The sequence below is a fragment of the Calonectris borealis genome, chromosome 2 (assembly GCF_964195595.1).
Source record: "Calonectris borealis chromosome 2, bCalBor7.hap1.2, whole genome shotgun sequence".
NCBI classification, from domain to species: Eukaryota; Metazoa; Chordata; class Aves; order Procellariiformes; family Procellariidae; genus Calonectris; species Calonectris borealis.
The window spans coordinates 135,641,393-135,662,861 of NC_134313.1; the positions used below are offsets into that span (position 1 = coordinate 135,641,393).

A 21,469-nucleotide genomic window follows, 5' to 3' on the forward strand; every position below is an offset into this window, starting at 1 on the left:
TTTCTTGTGGAAGGAGGGTAGCTCTTGCTTTGTCTCCATCACGGCACAGTGTGCCTGGTGTGGTGGTTGATGCCTCTTCATAGGGCTGCGTGGGGCACCAGAGCGGAGAACGGGCTGAGTTAGAAATACCCCAGTGGCCTTTTGTCTTTCACAAGCGTGATACCTGTACGCTAACTATATTTGGTTTGTTTGTGATTATCACCCACTATGTCAACACCCTTTTTTGATAAGGATCACATTTTTATGAGTTTTGTGTTTTAAATTATTGTTGGGCTGTGCTTTTATAGAAAATCTCCATCCCCTTTTAGAAATAAATTGACTGTAAATTCGACTTGTGTTTAAGGAACTTCTTGGTTCCCTTTGAGCTCTCTTCTAAGCATGAAAGATGAAAATTCCAAGTAGTTGTATGACAAAGGAGAAGAGGGAGGTTTTTCAGTCACCAGGAAAATGATGAAGCTGAAAAGAGAACACAGTGAGGAGCCTGAGTATATAGGAGGTACGGAATGGTATAAATGATTGTTATCTTTATTGTTTGCTACTTTTAACATAGTACATTAGGTGTAGATTGTGTTTTACAAAGCGTTCAAAAGGCAAGTTCTCTCTCTGAGGACCTTGCTCAGTGCCAAAGGAAACCAAAGGGTATCAACATTTATCCATAAAGTAATTATGAATGCATACCAAGTCTAGTTCAGTTCAGTAACCACGGGATCTATTTCACTCTTACATAAAAGCTGGATGTGTTGCTCAATGAGACAGACCAGTAGATCTAAATGTGTTTACCCTCATTCATGCCTAATTTTTTGGTGCCCAGAATCTCTTTACCAGACTATTGTCTCGCTCAGCCTGGCATTTAGCCATGCATCATCGTTCTGCTTTTCCTGGTGATTGCCTTTCTGTGACGTTGTAAATTACCTTACACCTAACGCAAGCCACTTAACGATATTTTTGTATTTTTTCCTGGATAGCAGCAGTTTCTTTCTGCACTGAGAACAGAAGTTGGGTGGTATCAGCGGTTATTTTTGCCACTGTATGCAAAATGACGCAAGAGATAGTACTTCTCATGCTTCGGAGAGCTTTATTTCTACATCAGAGCTTAGAATAGGGAAATACAGCTGAATGCGGGTAGATGTAATTTATATCCCATCTGAGTATAATGAGACACGTAGACTGCCCAGCTGGAGGGCTATCTTTTACATATGTTATACTGTGGTAGTACTGCTTAACAGGGCCACTGATAAAAGTATTGTAACTCCATTGCCAGAATCAGATGCAAGGCTTCAGTATGTTCCTTTCGGGAGATAACATTTCATTAGCAGTTTATATATGTTGGAAATTTTTCTTAGGAGATGGGTAACTAGAAAACCAAAATGGACTATGCACCAGCAATAACTGTTGTGCGGTTTCATGAAGGTTTTCTAGCTCAAGGATCCTGTAGTGACACGGTGGAGCTGCTGCGGAGTTTGCCACTTTGGACATCCATTTGGCCTCACAATCTTGTTGAGAAACCTGAATATCATTACTGAGAAAGTGCCTTACACATTGGGGTTTTTGGGTCTTTCTTCCTTTCTGGGTGAGTTCCAGCAAACTCCTTTATTGTTTTAAACTGAATTTGTGAAAGGCAACCTACTTACTATAGCGGGAGCCCTTTCTAATTATGTGCCAGCACACTATAATAGGATTAATAGGTTGTGCTGGGTCTGTAGTCTTCGCTCTTCCCACACGGCTGTTATTGAAGCAAAAGTATCCTGGGGGCCAGGCTGGCTATAAGGACTTTGATCCTATCACCAGAGTATTCAAGGGGTCTAGGTCCAACTAGATTTTTCCTTCAGATGGCCAATTAGATGGTCTGGTGCTTTTTGTTTAGATTGCTCAACCAGGATGTGGGAGCTGTTGAATCATATCCCTTCCAATCATATCCCTCCCTATCTAAAGGGATTATGAACTCGGATTTGCTACTTTACAGGAAAGTCCCCCAACTTCTAAGAATAATCCTGGCCAAGATGTTTTCTAATCCCTCCTCTTAAAGCGAACCATTTTTTGTCAGAAAGAGAAGGTCAGGAGTCTGTGTGCCACCTCGGTGGGCTGACCTGGATGCCAGGCGATGTTTGCCCAAATACGCAGTGCAAGAAATTCGGCCCTTGGGCAGAAATAGAAAGTGATTCCCAGGAAGCGCTGTGACCTCAGAGCTGTTGGGTAAGCCTGGGCAGGGGCGAGGGCCTCGCTTCCTCCGTGGGCTGCCTTTTGGGAGGAAGAGCTGGTCTGTATGGTGAAACCTAGGAGGGTTGGGTGTCAGATCCTCCCCGGCAAAGGGTCCTGGCTGCCAGGGAGAGACACCTGCTTTCCGAGGGGCAAAAGCTCCTCTCCCTGGAGTTTCTTGCAGGCTGGTGCAAGAGCTCCGTGTGCAACAAACCAGCTCTCGCTTACCCCTTCCTCGGCGGGGCTCTGCCCGTGCCTGGCAGGGGAACGCCGCCGCTCTGCCTGCCCCAGTCAGGCGCTGCTCGCTGTAAAGTCCCCTGGTATCGCTCGTCGCAAACTCAGAATGTACTCCGTTCCCCCCGCTGATGTTAAAAATACATGGGAAACCAAAAGTTAAAAGTAAAAACCAGAAGCGGTCTAGTTGAACCGCTCTGATCCGAAACCTCCCTGGCTCTTCCCTACGCCTGCAGCTACATGTGACAGTGGCAATTCTGGTGTGGGGAGGGATCTCCCTTCGTACTTTAGCTCTGCAGCATCAAGCGTCGCTCCCTGCTGCTCTTACTTTCATCTTCTTCATTGTTATTTATAAATGCTCAAATCTTGGGATTTCTATGGTCTACTCTTTTCTGATACTGCCTATCTGGACTTGTCAGGATGAAGTGCTTAGTCTTTCAAAACATGTCTACGTGAATGCAGCAAAGTGTATCGTCTTTATTCCCTGTGAATACAATAACCGTTGGCAAACATGAACAGAGAGACTGTTTGGTCAGAATTACAGGCACTTTTAAGAAAGGATAAATTAAACTTTTTTTTTTCATTTCACAGTATTTGATGTGTTTGTAATAGTCTATGCAAAATTTCTGGTGTGAAGTTGCATATTTTATACATTTTGTAAAATTGCTACTTTCTAAAATTTTATTTTCTACTAATTTTTTTCTTTTTTAAAAAAGGACTTTTTAAAAGTCATCTAGAAGACATTCCTTGGAGACTGCTATGCTGTTAGCAGCTAAGTGCTATGTCTCCCATTTAGCCTGGGTGCCATGTGCCTGTTTAGTGAAATCTGCTGCTTTCTGCCTGACATTTAGCATGTGGTTCCACAACTGTTGGGAGCTGATATCAATGTGGGAAAGATGCTACCAAAAAGAGTGTCACTGCCAGTCCATAGTCTGACTTCTGCCACGAGTCACTTTTTCTCACCACCTCCCATGTGTGTCAGTGCTGGCGTTTGAGCAGCTGGGTCAGACCGGGGAAAGGATCTAGTTGGAAACTAAGCCACCAAAGGAATGTAGTAAAAAACAATTTTCATTGGGATCCGTTCTGTGATCTGAGTCACTGCATGTCTGCTGGAACCCTTGTGTCGGTGTGATGGAGCCAGCTGCAATGCCTGACTCCTAGGACCGTACCAATAACAAATAATAAAAATCTCTGTGGCTTTGTGTCGAACATGAAAAATGTTTTACCTCATCTCAAAATAACATTCACCTCTCACATCTCCAAAGCAGCACGTACTCTTGAAACCAGATTAAAAAAAGAGAAAGTCTTAAGACATTGACGTGTTCATCACTTCTTATTAACAGACAAAGCTAGTAGCTAAATTCAATTTGAATTCATGAGGACTTTTGTCTCCCCACCTGCTTTCAGCTCCAGGTTATGTTTTGGACATATTTGCTATTCCTTGAATGGTCTTTTTGGCCAGCGCTGCCCTCTTGCCCACGGAAAGCCATTGCACATGTTTTATGCTGTTGTAACTCCACTGATTTCGACAGGACTCCTCTTGCCTGATGGAAGAGCAAAGAGAGTCAAGCCAAAGAGTTTTACAGCCACAGACGACTGTCAGTGCATGCTTTGCCATCTGAATAGGTAAGTCCACAGCTGACAATTTTTTCTCCTAAGCAATGCGATGGGGTCGCAAGACCCTTTAGACTGCAAATTTCATGAGCTCTGGAAAGCAGAGCTTTTGAAGGGAGCATTGGCATGTGGACAGATGGTGCAGCCAGGGCTTCCAGTGCTCTTGGGTCTACTGAGAACCTCTGCAGAATGAAAAGCTTGCAAACAGTCAGCAAAACAAAGCTGACGATGATAAGAAATGCGTGGGAGGCTTCTTTAACATCTCTAGAATTCCATTACTTTTTGTTTCGTGTTTCATGGCTCCCTTATTTTGTCCATATCGAGCAAATTTTTGTATATTGTTTCAGAGAACTGGTCACAGGGGTAATGAAAAGAACTGCTTCTCAAAAGGGCAAGATCAGTGTCACACAGAGGGAAAGCTCTTTTAAAACTTTCTTAATGGTGTGGTAAAGTTACTGTAAGAGGGTGAACTCAATGGCAACATTTCTATTGAATTCATTATGAACCTGACACTGTCTTACACGTAAAAGGAAAGAGACAAATGGATAAAGTGGGAAATGGCTTCTACCATCCCTCCTTCTTTCTGTACAATTTGTTCACTTTCTTCTGAGCCTCAGCTCCTTCTCATCCATCTTTGAGAAAACTTTTCTAAAAGTAGTACCGTTAGAACAAAGGCTAGCACAGTAAGAAATATATCTGATTTTTTGAGCTACCACAAGGGAGAGAACAAGTCAGATCATATCAGAAAAGGAGGAAGTACTGGTCCCAAACATAAGATGACATCTGCTTGAAATCCTTTGCTTGCCATTGACGCAGGACGCTTCTTTGCCAGGGGACAAAGCCACTCTGCCTGTTCTGCCACTTCTTCCTTTGAGTTAGCCCCTTAAGCCCTAGTAATCTTGACATAGCCTGGAGTAACAAGAAGAGTGTAATGATGAAATGTCACAAAGTACACGATGGGACCGTGGCATTTCATAATTCCAAAATGAAGTCCCAGGTTTTCTGGAGTGACAAGCTTTTTGTTTTGAAATAAATTTTTTGTAGCCACTTGCCAGAAGTCATACATTTTTTCAAAGATTTTGAAACAGATGATTTTTTTTTTAGTTCGAAAACATTTAATTGGTTTAATAAGGGCCTTTTCCTGAATCCTCCTGACATCTGTAGGAGTCTGTAATTTCACAGTGCAATGTCTCTTGATACTCCTGAAGTTTGCTATTTATTCCCTACTGATACACATACTTTTTGTATCCTCAAAACCCCACCATGTACTTAGGTTCTCCTTCGCCAAAATGCCTTCTCCCCCAAATCAGCTTTTACTTAGGATGTTCCTTTGTGCGCATGCGGTAGGCTCCCTTTCAGTGTTTATACAGCACCACACTATAAAATGTAGACAATTTCAGGTCACCCTGACTTTGAACTGGACTGAAAAAACCATGGGATGACATTTTCTCGGTTAGCATCAGAGAATATTTTTCCTGGTAAAGCACTGGCAAAGTCCGTTGGAGAGCTTGTGCAGGTATTTGTTCTACTTCTGGTCTTTCCTAGTTTATTTTTCTCTTTTGCTTCTTGCTTCAGTGCTTCTACCCTGCCATTCTCAAGCAAGAGTTTATCAGGAAGAAAAAGGTCACATGAAAAGCATCCTTATGTTACACTACAGCAAGCCACGGCTACTTTGCAAAAGAAATATCAGTGACAGTTTTCCATCACCTTCATTTTCTTCCCTTCAGTGATCTGGAATGGTTCTAGTAAATCAGAAGTAATTTACATGAAATAGAAAATACTCCTTTTTAGCTGGGAATGCTCTAAAAAATCAGGAGTGGCTCCTAGTGTCTCCAAATTGCAGGACAGCTGCAATAGCTGCTCAGCTTTCTTGTCTTGATCAGAAAGTGAATTAGAAATGAGAGTCTAGAATGGGTTTTTTTTGCTAAAATTGGGCACATTTGAAGAGGTGGCTATTTACAAACTTACTGTACATTAGGTGACATGTAACTGATCATTATAGGGGACCATCGGCTCATGATGTCCCTTGCTCTGGAGCTTGGTAGCAATGCTGCGTGGATGACAGAAATGCCCCGGGGCCAGGGACTGCCGGCATCGGGACCTGCCCGTGCAATGCCGTAGGGCCTGGTCGGAACCGAGGGCTGCCACAAAGCAGATAATTAAGAAGCCACAGTGGCAGACTTTCTGAACCACGGCTCCTGTCATCTTGAATATCATCCTCAGTGACCTAGCTGTCCTCTTCCTGATGCAGAAAAGGAGCATAATTTCTTCAGCTATACTATCCATACCTATACTATAGACAGTATTTATACTATACTGTAGTATAGACAGCTGGACTGTATGTCAGCTATTCTGACAGTGACAGGAGCGAGGGGGAGCTGGAGCTGGTTAGACCCCGGGGGCATTCCCACCCCTTGGGTTCCAGCTCCCTCGAGCTGATTCACAGCAAAGCTGCCGAAAACTCAATGTGGTGTTTTACAGACCCAGAGCGAGGAGCAATCGACTCCTCTCTCCGATGTAGGACAGACAGCAACTCCACTTTGTAGAGGAGAAACTCTGGTAGAGGGATGGTCTCTAATGTAAATTTTAGCCTTGGCTCTGAAAGGAGCCACGCGATGGCCTCGGGCACTTCACGTGCCCTGGAATTGTTCTTAAATGTTCACCAAAAGGCCAAGCTCTGAATTTTAGCTTGAGATATTTGTCTCTGTTCGCATTTCCAATTCTCCAGCTCCTTTCACAGCACAGTCTTAGATGTGGAAGATCTGCAAATAGGTGCTTAGCCCGGTGTTTCTGAGTAACCCTGTTGACATTGGTGGTGACGCTACGCCCACACAGCAGCGGAACAGAGGAGGATGTCCGCCGGACCAGGGCTCTGCTACGACAAAGCTTTTTTTAAGGTATGTTGTCTGAAGCCTTCAGCTTCAGTGCACATTTCTCAGGACACACGGAGCCAGCAGATCTAGTTACCTTTCTCTCAGGCAGAATTTTATGCAACATGGCAGAAATATGTTAAATGTTTCCCGAAAATAAATTAAAGCTTTACAGGCTGAGCAAGAGAGTGCCAGGAGAAAAAGGCATGTGTTCTCTTGGCATAAAACATCATGCATAGGCACTGTAAATAGTCGGTTTTACGTAAATAGTGTAGTCTTATCCTATTAACCATTCACATTCACATTCTCTGCTGACTTCTAACTTTCCAGTTTTCTTATTCATTACAGTTAGTTTACAGTACTGATAAATCTAATTTTTGACAATTCATACCATTTTTCCTAACTAAAGAGTGGTGCCCACAAAATTTGGCTTTTAAGCTTAGTGTTCTTACCATTGAGCTGCAACAGAAGGTTGGGGTTATTGTTGTTGGCAGTTTTTTCTTCTGTGATGTTTTGGGTTTTTTTAATGATAGTTTTGTAAGGGACTGAGCAGATGAGAGAGTTAGGTCTGGTTTAAATTACTAGGATGAAATTTCAGAATTTCCATTCAACATGTGGTAGGACGTTTATAGTATGTTTTGAGCAGAGGATCAGGGATTTTATTCACAACTGTATTCGAACTTAGAAAGTAAAACTGTTTAAATGCGGAGTATCACATTAAAAATTGTTTAAAAAACTATTTCTACGTGTAGATTTCTTAAAGGTTACATGAGAAAAGATTTTCTTGTATAGGCACCTCTTGTACCAAGGGATTTTTGCCACTTCAAGAAGCGTCCAAGAAGAGTTCAAGAAGATTGGGAGGAGGCCAACAAAATCCATCGTGTTGATATTCCCCATATTGCAAAACTATTTTAGTTATAATAGTACTATAATAGCAGTGCTGGTAACTGTTTTGCTGGGAATGCTGATTGAAAAGGATAACACAATGGGGATAAACAGAACATGTCTCAACAAAGAAAGAGATTAAAAGGAAATTGAAATCTCGCCGATTGGTAGCTAATGCCTCATCCATGATTTCACCTCTTCTCCTCGCTGGTTTTCCAGCTAGTAACTCCAGAAATGAAACTGCAGACCTATGACAGCGTTTTGGATGCCCATGACCTAATAGATAAGCTCTGACAGTAGAGATATAGTTGAAGAAATTACTGCCTCCGCAGCTATGAACATACTGCCAGCTATTGCTCAGTTTGTCTCTTTTTGCACACTTTTGGGATGACCATAAGTCATTTTGGATCTCAAGTGTGTCATCATTTTTCTGCCCTTTCTGCTGTTCAAGATACAGTGAGTCTGGCATTTGTCCAGAAAACTCCCGGATTATTGTGGGGCAAAGTGTGCCTATGAATTTTGGAGGGACTGGTACATGGAAGCACAGCCCTGGTAGCAAGTATTCTTAGTTTCAAACCTCTCAGATGAGGACAATTACAGACGTATGAAGAAAAGCAAACCTAGGCCCTTTAGTTAAGAAGGTGGGGAGAGGAGGTGACCCAGGCAGTCTTATGTGGTTGGCTGCAATGGTATGCAAAGCTCTCAAGAAAATTTTGAGTGAAAGGACAAATAGAGGTTAGTAGGTGAACAGGATACAAGGAATCATGACTTTACAATGTTGGATTGTGTCAGCCCAGTAGGCTCTTTGAGAAGCTATTTCCTACACAAAGGAAACATACATTTCCGTCCTGGGATTTTCAGTTAAGCCTTTTCAGGGAGTCTTGTGGGATGCAGTGATGAGCGAGCTGTGAGAAAACAGGGATTAGGTGTGCACAGAGCTGGGTAAAAGGGAGAGAGCGCTGCTGAGTGTTAATACGATGGCAGCAAATGTGCTGGATGGAAATAACTGTGGAAGGGAAGGACCCTGGTGTATACGGTGGATGTGCTGCTCATGTGGTCTTAGAGTGGCTTGGTGAGGTATATCCAGCAGAAAAGAGGGAAGCTTACTGCCCTAATTCAGAAATGTTTGTGAGATTTCATTTAAATTTTGCTCATACTTCTGATTGCCTATGTTAAACAAAGATGGACTGAGCCTGAAGGGTGCCCAGAGTGGTCAGAGGGATGGAGAGCTTTGTGCTGGAAAAAAGCTGGGAAGTGGATGCTGTGTTTAGTCTAGCGAAACAAAGCCTCAGAAGGGACCAAGACTGCTTCCTATTAGCAGCGTAAATGCCAGAGAGGACACCAATGAACACATGGGACTAATCTAGCTGTGAATAGAAATGTGTGTTTCAAATGAGAAAGTGCTTCCTAACTATGGAACAAATTTCCTAACCAGAAAAAAGTTTCGCAGTGGGATTGGTCAAGCACTGGCACGGGTGCTCAGAAACTGTTGAATCTCCATCCTTGGAGGTGTGCAAAGCTTGACTGGACGAGACACTGAGCAACTTGATCCCACTTTGAACTGGATGTTTAAGTGAGGGGGTGGCCCAGATGACCTCCAGAGACGCCTTCACCTGAATGATCCCATGATCCATTAGAACGAAGAAGCTCCCAGACACTTTTCACAGCACATTAGTGAGAAGCAGAAGGACAGAAAGGAAAAGTCCTCAAACCCAATATGCTGCTAAGGCAGACCTTTATAACAGGATTATTTTGTACATGTAGGTGGTAGGCAGGGAAGAGACCTGAGGACCAGGGTGTTCTTTCCAGGTTGTGAGCCTTACAGGGAAGACATGCAGGGACAAGACAGAACACGTCTTGCTATCTCTTTCAGTATTTGGGTCTCACAGCTTAGCAGCAGCAATGGTGCTTTCTCAGCATTTTTTGATACAGGATAGAGGAACGTGGCAAATTATTTATTGGTTGTCTTTATCACTCATTTCCTCATTATAGTTTTCACAAGATTCAGGGTATTTTGCAGGAGAGCTGAGAATGGCCAAGTAATGAACAAAAAGAGGTGCTGAGGGTTGGGAAAAATCTTATTTTTCAATGAAAAAGAGTACAGCTGAGGCAGAATGAGGATGTAGAAAAGGAGTGGGGGAAAAGGAAAAAATCAAAAGAGAATTAAAGGGAAGAAGGAGAAAGAGGAGGCCAGGAGAAGTCCAGATTTGCTAAAGAGATTCGCAAAATTGCATTTCTTTGGCAGGTCAAATGGCACAGCCTCTCCTAAATCATTTAGAAAGTGAAATGAAGTGGGGAAGCAAAATTGACCTGGCTTTAAGTTTTTAATCATGGAATTATAGAGCTTACAAAAACCGGGGCACTAGCCTGGGCAGAGTCAGCAACAATGATTTGACTCAGCCCTCTCTCCCTAACTCCTCGTCTTCCCCAGTGAGCCTACGTGAGTTGGTAGGACCACCTCTAAGGGAAAGAGGCAATTGATTCATCAGGTCCATCCATCCCCGAGACTAGCAGGAAAGATCCCTTTCTTGTTTGTAACTCCGTTTTCTGCCAGTGTCATTCCACTGAAATAAATGCAGGCAATTTGGTTCTTAGTCCAGTAGACCTACTATTAACACAGAAACATATGTGCAAGGACCAGGCTGATACTTTACTGAGCTCAGTAGAAATATTATAATTGGATGCCCAGGAAAACATATTTTTTAAAAGAGTATTTTTTTTTACATTGAAGTAGCAGGCAAAAAATAAACATACAAGGGGAAAACTGAGTAATTTAAAAGATATTTTCATGTGAATGGATATCTTTTTCACTGCTTTTGCTTGTATCTGAAAGGAAAAATTTCATATGGTTTTGGTAATCTGTAGATTGAGCTACAACTGTTGTTTCTGATGCTAAAGAGGTACACAATGAGTTGTGTGATTTCCAGTGACTAAGGCTCAGCTTGCCCTAAGCTATGTATCCAAAATATAAACATAAACTTTCATTGAGTCATGATGCCATTCTCCTGGTATGGCTAATGGGATGTACCCTAAAAAGCTGCAAGTCTGGGTGTCTATATACCTGCGAGGTGCAAGACAGCCATACGTGCAAGACGCGTCTAACTCTGCATCCTCTCCCTGCAGCTTTTCTCTGATTTTGCACATGGACGCACCTCTTCAGCCTCGCACCGAGAGCCAGGGCATGGCTTTCTGTCTCCTGGTACCCTGCAGTCTGCTGCCTCTCAGGTGACCGTCTCCATCGCGTGGGTGGCTCAGTGTGACCCAGGTTGCTTGCAGCACACACACCAGTATCGCTGCTGTCAGCCTGCGTTGTGAGCTCTGCATGCAGAGCATGTCTGTGTGGCCATGTACAGGGGGGCTGCTTCCTGAGGTGGCAGATGCCCTGCTCTCCCGGCACGGCCATGGGCAGGGACACAGGTCTGAACATTGAAACAAAAACCTCCCCAGGAAAAAATCTTTGAATCATTTGGAAATGCCCTGTGTTCATAGCCCAGACGCAGACAACGGCACATGGGCTGGCATCTCTCCAGTGGCTCAAAGACCCCGGGCGGTTACGCATATGCTGAAGGAAGGCACGTCATTCTGGGGAAGGCGTCAGGCACTTTCGGTTGGATTGCCTGACACCCGAGAACACGGCAATAGAGAAGTATGCTAGCTTGGCAGTTGGACGCTGCAAGAGGGGCCAAGCGAAAACCAAAATGTGTCTGTACTTGTACAGAAGAGGAATTCTCAAATGCTTTCTTCCACTTCCCTGTCACGCTTGTTTCCTTTTTCCACTACGGTCAACAGAGAGTAGCTGTCTCATAAGCAATAACCTCAGTCAGCTGCAGGTGTTCGCCTCTGATAATGTCTACTTTGCACACGTTTCCTGTCAGAACATGTTGTCTTTCTCACCACAGTTATAGTTAGTGGGATTGATACTCTGAGTGGCTAAAAATTTGCTTTGCATCCTCTTCTGAACCCTCCGGTCTTTGAGGATCACCTCTTGAATGCGTCCTTGCTACTCCCCCTTCTAATATCTCCTTTCAGCTTTAGGAGCACTCAGTCGCAAGTGGTCTCTGGATATATCTCCTGCAATATGGTCTCTGCGTCTATCTCCTGTTTTGGATCCCAAAGACCTTCCCCTACCTGATCCACCTTTCCCAGGTGGACTGTCTGTCCTCCACCCCCGCGCCCTCTGGCTAAGGCTTGTCTGTCTTAGTGGAGGATGCAATGTAACTTGAAGACAGTGCTGCTGCAGTGCACCCAAAAAACAGTGAAAGGAAAGCTGTACTAGCTCTGGGATGCCGAGGACTCCTCTGCAAGGGCTTGAATCCAGTGCTGGACCTGACTACCGCTGCCTTGCAAAGACCAGTGCCACCTCAGGAGGTAAGTGTCACGGCTGGTGCACAGTCCTTTATGGAGAGGAAGAGAGAGGAAAGTGTTTGGTCTGAACTCGCTGTGCGTGGAGGCAAAAGGGGAGGGAGTGCCTGGGGATCAGGTTGGAAGTGAGCCCACAGGAATACAGGGAGGTTTCATCCAAGCACTATATGAAGAGTCAGCCATTGGCAGCGTCACCAGCCTCATGTGGGCTGCATGGTGGATGGATCTCAGGGACCTCAGACACATCTAACAAGCAGGGATAATTACTACAGATGGCAGTTGTGTTCCTGATGTGCATTCACTGTTGGGAGAGGCCAACATCGCTTCAGGAGAATTTGAATACTGAGAGAAAGAGAAGAATGAATGAAATGAATCAATGGCAGGCTGTGTCTCTACTAGTGAAGATGCCAGAGGCTGCCAGAGGGTGTCCCTGGGCAAGGAGACTCAGGCCACTATGTCATTCAGTTATCAGAATATACCTGGTCCCACTTCAGGCTAAGGCAAATATCACTCTCCAAAACAGTTTTTTGGGCATGGTTTGGGGGTTAGGACCAATCAATGACCACTCCTAATAGACAGTTTGTGAGCACCCATCCTATTTTGGAAGGTAAAATGGTTTAATAATGTGAATATGGGCTTCAGTGCCTGGGAATGGTTTTAGTCACACTTAATTCATTAGCACAGTTGTTGCATTAGATGTTTGGTAAAGTTTCTGGCATCCACATTAAAGCAAGCAAATCCTGGCCAAACTGCCTAAGAAATGGAAGAGCCTGGGCATGAACTTATTGAGCCAATCTACTGCATTGAGAGGTAACTTGACTGGTTTGGCTCCTACCTTGTAATCGCCCCAAGCCAGACCTGTATTTACCACCTTTGCCATGCACTGCCACAACCTTTCTTTGTTTTTCTGACCAGTTGTGCCAAATACAGCTGTGGTACTTCACAGCAGCCAGAGGGTGCAGCATAGCAAGGACCCATAGCCTAGGCGCACCACCGGAAGGCACGGTCCATATTTGCAACCCAGCCCTGGGACCTGCCCTTCTCATGCGACCCGGCAGAGAGCTGGTCACATCACCTAATGCGCCGGATGCATTCTCCATTCTGCTGTCCCATGCTTGCATTGGAGAAGTCAAAGTCTTCATTAGCATTATTAGAGAAACACCAGCGGTCCGTGGTAGGTCGGTCCTTTCTTCTCCCTTGACTGGCTTTCAGGGGAAGGACTGTTGGTGATGATGGATGCAGGATAGTCTCCCTGCACAAGAAGGTAGGGGACGGTGTGGAGCTTTAAATGTTCGGAGCATCTGGCTGCACGGGGTCTTTTCAGGAGAGTCTGGTCTGAGATGGCACGTAGCGAATGAGGTCTTTACCAACATCCGCTTGTAAAAGGGGGCCAGTTGAGGATACACTGCCAGGTGTGGAAGTTTGAATGGGTGTTTCAGCTTCTGGGTCAGATTTTGCTGTGCTGTTTTCTGCATCATAACAGACACCAGTCACTTCAGTGTAATTATCTGGGTTGTAAGCATAGGCTCCAGTAAGCACAGTCTCCATAGCCTCAAGGTCAGGGGAGCTTGTGCTTCAGTTAACCTCTATTCAAGACAACAATTAAATGTACACAGAAGTTAAAATGTACACCTAAGATCCATTGAAATTGAATCCATGCTTTAAGTGTTTTCTCGATCCTGCTTAGTCCAGTTGCCATTTCATTTATTACCTCATGAAATCATTCTCCAGACTAAGCTAGAATTACAGCCCTGTAATTTAGGGATCAGACTTTACACCTGAACGCCTAAAAATATCAAAATAGCTATTATAAACCCAAGTTATACAACTTGACTTTGCACCTCCACCACACACAGTGAAGGAGCAACAGAAAAAAAAAATGAAAGAAAAATTATTAGGAGAGATGTTTGCCCTCCAGCTGGACTATGTTCTTGTAAAAGCAATAATCTGCGTCAAAGTGATCTAAACAGAGCAATCGGCAAAGGAAATTAAAACTGTCATTCTTTGACATAGACTACCGCTCGATAAAGATGCAGAACAGCTGTAAGCTAAATGAGCCACCTAATACTTAATTTTTCATGTTGTCCTTTTTACAGACTTCACAATAGTGTTACTTGCCTATGGCTCTTGTCTGGCAATTAAATGGTTAGTGCTGGTAAACTATTTCTGCCATTTAAAAATGTAGTTTTCATATTGTCTTGAAAAACAAACAGGATAAACTGTAACTGGTAACTGCTTTTGGAATGGGAATTGCTTTCTAAGTCTTCTGAGAAAAGAAAATGCAATTTCCAGGCCCCAGTCCTAGAAAAGCAAAAACCAAAACAAATTCACTTGCATTTTACATGCTTGTTTTTAGAGAACAAGTTTTGCTTATTATTCTTTCCACTTCATTTAGAAATATAAGTTAATGCACACTTTAAAAATGAAATGAAAAAAAGAAAATACAAACCCCCTCCAAACTATTCAACCAAGCCCTATTCTCATTTTGGCCTGTCTGCTTACATAGTTTGAGAAAAGAAGAACTTGGCAAGTGAAGAAGCTAAAGTTTTCCCATTTTAAAACGCTTTATCTTTCTTCCATTTTCGCTATCATTGCAGGCGAGTTTACAAGAACTGATCTTTCTTAGGGTTGCTAAAACATGTCCCTCCGCCCCTCAGTCCGCAAAAATGACCCGCTTCACCCCCTGCACTGAATGGCTCTTACCTTGACAAACATTTTCATTGCCTTCTTCTTTGGACTCGACGGCACAAATAACATACAGGAGCCACAGTGCAAGTCAGCTAAGGAAATGCTCTCTTTACTACTGCTCCAAAATGGAAAGAAAAATACCCTCCCCATCCCCTATGCAAAATGGCAGTGGGGGCACAGGCTGCTGCACAGCCCGGGGGCCGGGGCGCGCGGTGCTGCCGAAGGGGTTGTCAGGGGGGGATTCTGCCTAGAAATGGGAAGAGCGAGAGGATCCTCACCTCTTTTCTTCCCCCTCCACTTGAGCCTCCTCAGACAAAGTCGCCACCTTTCTACTCTATTTCCCAGCCTCCTAAAGAGAGGAACTCAACTAGCTAATCCCATTTGTCCACTTCTGTTCTGTACTGCAGGTGGATTCATAGCATGAATCCTGTCAGGAGAATACGATAGTGGCATTGCCACCCTCACACCATGCATTAAACAAGCATCCCAGAGAGCAAGAGGCTAAATATATAATAAATATTTGTTTCTTCCTACATTTGCTTTGCTGTATTTGGGCCTCTGGGGCATATTTAGCTGTTTTTCAAACTCCCATCTATTAACACAAGGCTTGACAATTGCTTTATTGTTGTTGTTGTTGTTGTTATTTTTTTTTTTTAATTATTATTATTATTATTATTGAAAGTCCAGTTCACCTTAAGGACTCTGAGGGTATTATGGCTCTAATACCGGTACCACCTGTACTGGAACTCTTAACAAAGTACTGGGAGCTCAGGAGGCTCTAAAGTGAATGAGACTGTAAAGAAATGCTTGCCCTCAGTGTGCTTGTAGTCATTCTTCCTGAAGATAAATTGGCTAAGGAGGAAAATACAAGGCAGCTAGATATATTATTTTATTTCAATGTAAAATATGCAGGGAACATTATGGGCCCAGCAAAGTTAAACACCCTGTCAAGCAAACATAAGGACCTCGGGCCACCCTTCAACTGAGGAAACATCTTTACTGGTGTCAGTCTGATATAGCTGGCTTTTGCTCCATAAAATCTCAAATGTTTCTTTTCTCTTTCTGCCATTCATGGTACTAATGCACAGTAAGGATTAATGAAAGTCATATAACTTTCAAGAATTGAAAATTCCTCAAGAAAAGTATAATAGTGCTTCTAGGCTGCATTTAGAGTCTTCTGTTGTGTGAGGGAGTCTGGGATTCTCCATTCAGTAATGTTCCTAGTGTGTTTGGGAATTAGTAAACGGGTAGGGAGAGATTTTCAAAAGCATAAATAACAGCAATGGGGCCATCTCCCATGGGTGTTACAACTGCTTTTGAAGGAAGCCAGGGTGCTTCCTTCGCTCTTCTCTGGGCTGCTGCCCAGGCTGATGTGGTGGTCCTGGTGGTAAGAGCCCTGGTCTCCTTAGGGCGCTCTCCTTGGCCCAACCTCATAAACCTCACAGATGAGGAGGTGAGAGACTTGCCCAAGAGTGTGGGTGGTCTGCCCTGAGGAGGAGACCAGAAGCCTAAACTCACCAGGGTTTGTTCTTTTTACACCTGAACATTATGGCTTGCTGCTTTGCTACCGTGCCCTTCTGCCTGTGTCCTTCCCCCACTGGACCACAAACTCATTCTCCGGGCGCTGCTACCATGCTTAGGAAAGACCTCAAAGGATTAACCCTCACATCAAATAGTGAAATAAAAGACTAGAGCTCTTTGGGACAGACATCTGGTATAATTTCAGCTCCTTGTCACCCTGTTACAGCCCAGAAGCCTCTGAGATGATTTGTCAGTCTTTTCTTCCAGCCTGGCACGTTTTTCAGAGTTTATGAATAGCCACTTGCATCAGTGAGCCTGTGATGGTATGCTACATACACCAGCCTTGGGTGACAGAGAGGAACTACACAGGGACATGAATTTCAAACTACCTAGCAAACAAAACTCTGTGTAGAGATGTTCAAGGTTTTTTTATGTCTCTGGTATTTTCTTGCAGTTCATTTTGAGGTTTTGGGGAGCAGTGTTGTACCTTTGGATGAAAGCAAAGGAATGGCAACGCAAGTGAGTCAGTAGACTGGTGAATGGCCGCCTAATTTTTTCTTAGACTGAATTTTGATGTGCATTCAACCTAACAGAAAGCCCCCAACAAACAGAAACACATGGTGAGATATGGATTTCAGCTGAAACAGTTTCTAGATCTGGTTCATGCCTGTGCTGCTGATGGAGAGGGGGCAAAAGAGAGGGGGAAGAAGATGAACAAGGATGGAAAAAAGCAATGCGGGAGGGAGGGAGGGATTATTGGTATCTTTTTGTTTTGGCATAGACCCTTCCTAGACCCCACCCTAACACGTGGTAAGCTATAGCCTCTGTTTTAGTTAGCGCTGAAGAGAGGGCCACTTTTCAGAGAGGACGCCTAAGAGGAGAAGATACGGGCAACTTTGAGCTCGTGTGCACAGCTGTCCCCAGGAGAGACACCGATGAAGTCATGGTGGGTCCTTGGATGACCTCTGGCAGCCTGGGTTGGAAACTGTGCTGCTCAGGCAGGACAGAAACCAGGGCCTGAGCCAGGAGCCTGAACTGACTACATCTGTGACTATGCAGTCGTGCCTAATGATTGCAAAGTTGAATTTAACTCACTCTTGTAATTTCAGCTGTAAGGACTGGTGACGCTTTCTGCAGCCGGTTTCTTGGCTCATCCTCTGGCAGTGGCCCAACACCAACAGTGTATTCTAACACATTGCGAGGGTTTGTCAGCAGAAATTGAGGGAGAAAACCCACCAGCGTTACTCATTTTAATCTTTCAGATGTCAGAGTGCTGAGCAACGAGGCTTAAAAGAGAACAGCAACAAGGAAAGAGTGATTGTTCACCATGACTGATGAAAATAACATTGCAGATCCCAGCTTGAGTTTCATGGACTTGTAGTAAATCCATGAATCCATCCAGTAAATAAAAAACCTCACAGTTTTGCATATTGCACTATCTCAAATTCATGAGAGCATTATTTTTTCTTCACCAAATCCTACCTTTTCATGCTGTCTGCCACACAAACAACCCAGAAAAAGCTTGTAATTACCCAGGTCTCTGAGGTGACTAGGTCACGTAATCACACCTGCCTTCACTGTCACCGTGTATCACCTTTCCCTTGTCTGCTATTTAATTTTATTTAGGTTTTATTTAGGCTATGTATTTTACTTAGTTTCCCTTTCCTATTTACCTGCTGCCTATTGTCTGTATCCTGGGTTATAAAATCTGGGGGGGAAGTCAGCTTCCTGGTGAGTTACAGACTGTCACTGACTGTGAGATTTACTTCTGGCTGGGGTCTCCGGACTGTCGTGTAACATCGAACGGTGAAAAGAAAAACACTATGTAGGTCCATCTGAAGGGTTTAGGGAAAATTAACATTTCCTAAAAGGTGAGCAGAACAGCCTAAAAGTCTGAAAAGCTCCTTTAACTCATGTTCTGAGTTAGTACTCAGGTACTCAGGTACCATTCATTGCCCTGCAGCACCACTTAAGTAAATCAGACAGGAGAGAGCAATTGGATAGCATCCTACCCTCGCAATGTCTTTCTTGGGGATGAGACTTATTCCTGTTTTCTTCTGACTCCATGAGATGAAAAGTCAAGTTAGGTGACCGTCTTGGAAAAACGCTTCATTGCTCCAGCGCCCTTGTGGTGGTTCTCGGAAAAGCTAACACATGACTTATTAGAAGGTATATCCTCTTTTCTGAGGGATCTTCCCCCCAAAATACCAGAGAGTATAGGGCTGCGGTGATATGAGGTTTTCTTCCTCACGTTCTTTTTCCTGTGGAAAAGCTGGTGATCCAGGTCTGTGTTACTATGAATTTAGACTCCTGTACATGTTGGAGGGCTCATCTGTGGTTCACCGTCCTGTTTCGCTAGGACCATGCCACAGGAGCTGCCGTAGGAAGATCAGTGCCAAAAAGCACTTCACGAAAAGGGGAATAACGTCGTCTGTACTTCTGTTTCTGCTGTGCGGTTTAAATCCATACCGGCTACACAAGACAACATGAGGTATCTCTTTAGAAGCGATCGCCTTATTCCCAGATGCTCAGATGGTTAAATGAAGGCTGGAGGGAAGGGTGAAGGCAGCAGCCCAAATCCCAGGTTTCCCTGACTCACTGCTGTGTCCTGGCTGTGTCCGCCAGCCGCTTCCAAGCAAGTAACGTTTTCTGCTGAGTCACAGTATTGCAAAGCATTTTGCCCTTGTGATTAATCCCCTTTTTAACCCAGAGAAGAAACAGCAAACCTGCTTCTGATTTCTGCTCTCTCCTGTCCTGAGGAAAGTGCCCGGGTCATGGAAAACGTGGATTCTCCTCCATTTTATATCACCTCCCCCTTTTTCCTGGCTCCTGCTCGCACCCAGCCTTATCTCTGGGGTATGGGAACAGGCACGGCTGCCTTAGGGAACCTCCAGTTACCCCACTTACTATCCATCTTATTAACCAACCTCTGCCAGAGGATGGCTGTAAGTGCTTTTTATGGGAATTTTCTTTGGCGTGAACTGCTGTGGTAGCAAAGTGCTTGTAGTACTCCTGCTGCCTTTGCTGCTCTTACTGTATGTTGCAACAGCTTGCACAGCCAGTTTCCATGCACTGTCACATGTTAAATCACTCTTGACATCAGCAGATAAACTTTCCAGAGTCTGCAGCCCAGCCCCGACCGAGCCAGGACAGGAATCCGGGTCCTGAGCCGCGTTTTCTCACTCGAGTGTTATGAAACACTTTGGATTCGTAACATCTCTGGGCTGACCACACTTCATCTGTGGAGCAAGGCCACGGAGGAGCTCACCGACCTCCAGAGGCATGGAGCTAGAGGCACCTATTTTCAGCAATAGCAAACGGTATGTGCTGAAGCAGGTCGGATTCAAAAGCAAAGCATGAGGCTCAAATCCCGCTTTTAATAAACCAGGTGCCAATATGGGACAGTGATTTATTTTTCTATTTATCATGTGTTTCAGAGAGAAAAGTGTTGGGTTTTTATTTTTTTTGGCTAAGACGCTGCGGAAAGCCAATCCAATGAAATCTGCGAGCTTGCCCGTAATAAGATAACGTAGCTGATGCCGCAGGACATCAGCATGCGTCAGGCACCCGAAGGCACCACAGCTTGGCCAAATGTTGCAGTCTGGTGGAAGGTGTTGTCACTTCTGACACTGCAGGTGGAAGGTAAAGTTACTCTCAGTTAGAGACTTGTGGCCAGGGCATGATTAAAAGTTTAAAAATTGCAGAGTAGTACAAGTAGAAAATCATAGTTACTGAAAAATAAGCATTTGTATACACGTTGGAGAGCCATCACAATTTAGCTGTACTTGAAACACAATCCCTAATTTCCTCTGTACAAAGCTGGTGTCACAACAGCCCTTTTGTCATATTTATCTCATCCCCCTCGCTCTCCCCAGCCGGCCGGTCCTGACACAAGAAACTGCTGTCACAACACTGCTGCAAACAGAAGGTTAGGATGAATGGATGTCTGGATGTGAGCCGAATCTACTGTATCCGAGGTCTGGAGTACAGTTAGCTGGTCAGGAAGGTGGGGGGAATGTGAATGAAATTTGGCAATTGTTGTTGTGAAATTTCCAAATATCCTAAACATGGACGGAAGAAGAAACAGATTTGATTTTCTGAATGTTTTTCTTTTTTTTTTTCAGATTAGACCACCCTTGCCAAACATTGGACGTCAGAGGCAATAACTTCAAAGCAACGAACTGGTGTAAGATGTCATCAGAAGAGGTGTGCTGAATGAACAGAAGTTCCCCGGGCAGTCTGGCATTGCAGCAAGATGCGCAGCCGCTGCAGAGGCTCGCGGAGCTCTGCCCTAAGTGCTGCTGCTGCTGCTTTCACATCCTGCTACTTTTCAGGAAACCTCGCTCAGTCTCCTTGAAAGTGAATGAAATGGTTTCATTCTCATCACTTTGTAGATGTCCCTGTTTTGTTTCGTTTCGGAGGAAAAAGGGAAGGTGAAGGGCCATCCCTTGACCAGAAACCAGATGTGCCTGCTGAGAACGAAACAGAGAAGCCACAAGCCTTGCAGCTGGCTGAAATGCTGGAGGCACTTACCGTATTTCCAGGGAAGCCAGCGAAAAGAAAAAAGGGAATGTAATCCCCTCATCGCCCTTCCCAATTTCCTAAGCTCTATGATCTGATTTTTCACAGGCTGAAGATGGCTCACTGAATTACTGACCCAAAGGTGCCTCTTGAGAGCCGTGCCTCGTCAGCATAACAGCAAGCCTGCTAAAGGCAAAATGCAAGAGAACATGGCGGTGACTTCTCCCAGAGCGAGGGCAAGAGCTGTTGTTCAAAGCTTTCCAGGATTGTGCAGGGTTCTCTCCCGCTTCCTTTTCCTGTGATGAACTGGGGTGACTCCCGTGTGTGAAGAAACAGCGATGCCTGGCTGACTCTGTGGCTGCTAGCTGTAGTGATATTACAATAATTAATCAAACTGATAGTCCCTAGTAGATTAACTACAGTCATTCCCTTCATTGTACAGGCAGGGAATTCAAAATGCAAGCTGTCTTGTCCGAAGACACCTAATGAGTTAGCGTCAAAGCCCACATGAAAATCCTTGAGGCCAAATGCTAATTTCAAATGCCCACTTTACAGTTATATACATCTTCAAAAGTATT

The 21,469-nt window shown here is 44.3% G+C and overlaps 1 long non-coding RNA gene across 1 annotated transcript; it reads left to right on the forward strand.

The window, feature by feature from the left end:
- Window positions 1–4,030: 4,030 nt before the first annotated feature.
- Window positions 4,031–20,783, forward strand: LOC142079419 (uncharacterized). The gene is made up of 4 exons (XR_012672660.1): window positions 4,031–4,056; window positions 6,773–6,941; window positions 10,923–12,167; window positions 20,495–20,783. It is a non-coding gene; the product is annotated as an uncharacterized LOC142079419 (long non-coding RNA).
- The last annotated feature ends 686 nt before the right edge of the window (window positions 20,784–21,469 follow it).